This window comes from Oreochromis niloticus, unplaced genomic scaffold (genome assembly GCF_001858045.2).
Source record: "Oreochromis niloticus isolate F11D_XX unplaced genomic scaffold, O_niloticus_UMD_NMBU tig00006673_pilon, whole genome shotgun sequence".
Taxonomy (NCBI): Eukaryota; Metazoa; Chordata; class Actinopteri; order Cichliformes; family Cichlidae; genus Oreochromis; species Oreochromis niloticus.
The window spans coordinates 69,900-74,969 of record NW_020328117.1 but is presented as its reverse complement, the minus strand read 5'-3'; the positions used below and the strand labels follow the sequence as shown (position 1 = coordinate 74,969).

Below are 5,070 nucleotides of genomic sequence, written 5' to 3'. Positions count from 1 at the left end.
TGTATTTGAATCAAATTTAATATTTATGTGAATATAACAGTCTGAATTACAAAATAACCAGATTATCTTACTACAAATATATCTAAAAAAAGGTGTATATAAGTTTATATAATTTATCAAATTGCAATTGTAAGCCAAACTATCAGTATTTATTTCAAAGTGTAATCCAAAATTAAAATGACAAATGTAGGGCTCTGTAAGTAGTTTCTACAGTGAGTTCTACTGTACTGTAATTCTACTACTGTATATTCAACTTTTTACTTGTAATTTCCAGCAAAATGAGTGGATATGAAAGTTTAATGACAGGAAAGAAGGAGCAGTGAGAGCGGAGATCTCTCCGAATTCTGAAAACAGATCGATGAAGTTGTGGTAACTTCAATTCCAAAAACTTGGTTTCTTCTCAAACTTGGTTTATCTCAAACTTGGTTTATCTCAAACTTGGTTTATCTCAAACTTGGTTTATCTCAAACTTGGTTTATCTCAAACTTGGTTTCAGGCAAACTTGGTTTCAGGCAAACTTGGTTTCAGGCAAACTTGTTTTGCTTTTCAACTCAGGTTCAAGCTTGTCAACTTAGATAGAGCTCGTGGCGGAGAAATGATAGAAGATAGAATGGCTTGTCAAAAAAGATGGAGCAGGGAGAGGGAGAGTGATAGGACAGACTGAATTGCTTGTTAATGATAGAGGGAGAGGGTTTTCTGCAGCAGGTCACCTGTAAGACAGAAAGAAAGTGGAATTAGACACACTTCCAATAAACCTGGCTTTACTGTATTTTTCAGACTATAAGGCACATTTAAAAGCCTTTAATTTTCTCAAAAATAGACAGTGCACCTTATATATGGTTGCACTTACTGACTTCAAACCAATTCTATGTGGTACAGGGCACTCAAAAATCTGTCAAATGTTTTAGTATGTCTTTGGTAAGCTACAAAGCAGCACCACTTGATGTATTGTCGGAGCATGGCTACCATAGTCAGCACCCTCGTAGAGTAATTCGTACTGTGCTTCAACATAATATGGTGTGTGTGTATAAGGGCCTGGCACCTGTTGAGAGCCATGCTTGTGAAGCAGATTTCAAACTGATCAACCCACATTCATCAATACACAAATCCTGAAAAGTGAGTGAATTGTTCTGTATTTTATGTCTTACAACTGAACAATGTTGAGAGTTATTGTAAATGAGTTGAATAAAGTTTGGCTTATCTGTTTTGTTTGACTTAATGTGCCTTAGAATTTAGTGCGCCTTACAGTCCGAAAAATACAGAACATGTATATCATTACACACTGAAGAGTTGTACAGTACATTATTAGATTCAACTGAATGAAAATGTTTAACATATGGTGGTGGAACATTTCTAAGGACATTTTTGCATTCTATTAACACAATAAAAACAAACAGAGTCTGTAAACTAAGATGTGGTGCTACAGTAACTTACTGTAAACATTATATGGTCAAGCTAAACCCACACAATGAAGTTAGAGCAGACAGTTTCAGACCACCTGCTTTAAACACTTCACATGCACTCAACTCAAACTTATGACACATCACATGTTCCTAAATGCCCAAAGGTCTCAAATTCCCATTTCTATGTGTACTTACCTGGTACAACAGTATATCATAATGTCTGGGGAGCCGTTAACATAAAAGTAAAAAATAATTTACTCAGTATGACTTTTGGCAAAATGAAAAATTATATGGGGCATGTTTAATACACACTCCCCTCAATCTACAATAAAATCAGCATGGCCGACATTAGGGCCTAATTAAAAATGTAGTATGATGATAAGAGAGATCTGTAAGTCTGGAAATGTTGACATAGACTTTTCTAGGATTTGATGATTGCCAAGAGCTGTGCTGACTCACAGCACTAAACTGAATCTCCTATAATGAGAAACATTTCCCAGCACTGCACATCAGACAAACCTTTACTTACCAGACTTGAGATGATCAGATCAGCAGTCTAGAGAAAGGAAACAATTCATCAGATCACTGTTTGATGATTCAGACTGTTGAGCCTCTTCACACACAATCCAATTTACTATGACATAAATTAACTAGTAAAATCCTCAATTACTTTAAGGCTTTATGAGCTTACTGTAGTGTAAAGAGGAGATAAATGAACTGCAGCGTCTCAAATGGCATGTGTAATAAAAGATTCATTACTACAGAAATGCAAAGAATAGGCACCAATATTTGTTGGCACAAGTGCAGGATATACCAAATATTTCCTACACAGAAGCTTTGTGGCTCCAACATTTTCTACCACAAGTCAGTGCTAATAAAGTGTGAAAACCAAAACTTTTAAAAATGTAAGATACAAAGTAATTATATAAATCAGAAGCAACAGAAAACCTCATGTCTGACATGAATATGTAAATCTTAAAATACATTTAAATATTAACATGTTACAATAACAGAGGTGCACCATGTTTTGTAATTAATATGAAATGTCTTAAAATATTACACTAAAACGTCCTTTCATTGTACCCGTTGCTAGGAATATTTATGAATTTTGCAGTGTACCTTTTTGGCAACCTTTCTATTTAATTTTAAAACACATTATATTCACTAAATAAGTAATAAACCAATTGGACACACTGGCTGTAATGTACCTAACAATGTCCACTCACACCTCTGGTTCTCTTCGTTTTTATTATTGCTTAACTGTTAAAGCTATTACTTATACCGAGTGAGGCAAAATACTTCTACAGTGTTCTGACTTTAATGTAATACATCAGCAGAATTTGAGAGACAATATAAATCAATACCTGTGCAGCTCTTAAGTGTTTGAGCAACCACTTATACTGACTCTCCTAAAACACTTTAATTGTTTTATCTGCTACTTAAATCCACAAACATAAGGAGAAAATGAACCACCGTATAAAGACATCTGACATTTAACTATGTTTGGATTTGATAAGCCATAAGAAATTTAAACCATACATAAATGGGCTACTAAACTTCAGGGACATTTTCAGGGACAGTCAGAGGCCCTGTGTGGGGGCTTTGCTGCTACAGGTCACAAATCCTGTGTTTTTGCCAATCAGTAAATTGAAACATATCACAAAAAGTCAAACTACTGTATGTAAGTTGCCAAATGTGCTTGCCAAATGCCAGGTTCATACTGCTTCAATTACAATCACTGTTTACTTACCAGCAAAGGCAAAACCAAAGATCTCTTTCACTCTGTGTAACAAAAGACAAAGCACAAAAATACAGAATGAGACAACTCAAATCAGCATCACAGTCAATACTACATAACTCTGTGTAGTCCAAAAGACTCAGTACACTTCTTTGTTTACCACAGCAACAAACAACTCACCTGTTTTTTCTACACCTTATTAAAGATTACTGTCTTCATTAAGGTAATATGTGGTTTCATCCATTTCTAATAAGCCACACACGTTTCTCAGTTATGTGATAGCTCTATTAGTTTGGTGCTGTTAGATAACACAGTAGATTTAATAAGCAATGATTTGCTACACCTAGCACTGCACACTTTATCAAATTCTGACATCACAATTTCAAAGCATGAGCAATCATAAATGAAAGCTTGGGTGATATATTTGTAGGCTTCAACATTTGAGTTGGTCTGCATTCAAATTCTGCTTCCTAAAAATATTATCACCTGCACACAGTATCATTTAATATGCTGTTGTTTTAAATATCTACATATCATATTTATAATATTAATAGTGCACTGCTGCATTTTATTTATTTGAAGGTGGCCTTTTTTAGATTTCATTAATTTTTCACAAAGTGAGAAGTTAAACAGAGCTGCAGGTGTAGGTTTTATTTTAAAAAAACAACCTGCACAAACAAGTGTTTGTTAAACAGTTCTTAAAATTTAACTAAAAAACTAAAATTGATTAATTAAAAAAAAACTTCTTGTTAAGAAATGTTATTATTCTTATATTATATGTTTTATCCTCTCTCTCTCTCTCTCCCTTCTGTTAATTAACCCGCACAGGCACGTGACTCTTTTTCTCCCGGCCTTCAGTCAGAGGCGGTAAAATGGCTCCTTTGAAGTTGCCGACCCTGCTGCTTCAGCAGCTAATCAGTGGTTCTAAAATAGCGGCTCATTACCTTATAACCTAAAGAATGAGGCCGTTTTAACTCACTGATTTATGAAGAGGAGAACTAACTTCAGCTTCCCTAAGAGACTCAGAAACACTAACACACCGAATGAACCAGATACAACACAATAACTGTATTAAACAATCAAATGAACCATATTAATTTCACACTGGGCCTATAGGAGCTAGGCTAGGCGTTAGCGCTTAGGTTGCTAGGGCTAGCATACCAAACACTCCTTTTAAATACTAAAATTACAACGTTTCACTAAAAAAGCAGCCATTGTGTTACTTTAACATGACTTATACTTCGACTGGCTTCATAAGTCACTAACAACAACTCGGTAAATCACTCAAACAGTTTATACACATTTAATTTCAGAGAAGAGAGACAGAGAGGCAGCGCTTACCGGCAGGGATCAAGCAGAGAGTGGGCGGAGATTCAGTAGTCAGCCTTAGATGTAAAAAAAGAGGCATTCACGGGTAGTGGGAAACTTCGCCATTACACAAAATTGGCATTGAAAACGTGAAAAATATATGTAGATTTAAATATTATTAAACTAGAATTTTGCAACAAAAAACAACTAGTAGAAAATTAATTCTATAAGTTTAATAAATGTTTCAAACAGGATTCTTTGAATTTGAAATAATGGTTAAAAGACATAAATAAACACAAGGTCATTATGTTAAAATGTACTGTATTATGATAGATTTATGTAACTGACTGCAGTAATAAGAACAGTCTTCAGGACAGTAGGAGCTGCAGAGGCTCATCTCACTGCTCTGCAGGACTCAAGAGGTTCAGGAGGTCCTTTAACCCCACTGCCATGTGACTTTTTAACAGTGACCCCTGAAATGTTCATTGCACATTTATTTCTTTTTTTCTAAATCATAATGGTTGTAATCATATAAACTCCCCCTTGTGGGACTAATAAAGGTATATCAAATATCAAATTCTGACCTAAATGGACTTGCACCCACTTGTTCACCCACATTGC

At 34.9% G+C, this 5,070-nt stretch overlaps 1 long non-coding RNA gene across 1 annotated transcript; it reads right to left on the bottom strand.

Annotated features, from left to right (window-relative positions):
- LOC112845316 (uncharacterized) lies at window positions 1-3,347 on the bottom strand. Its single transcript, XR_003218126.1, has 3 exons — window positions 3,154-3,347; window positions 1,933-1,959; window positions 1-710 (listed from the first exon to the last, which is right to left on the bottom strand). It is a non-coding gene; the product is annotated as an uncharacterized LOC112845316 (long non-coding RNA).
- Window positions 3,348-5,070: the final 1,723 nt, after the last annotated feature.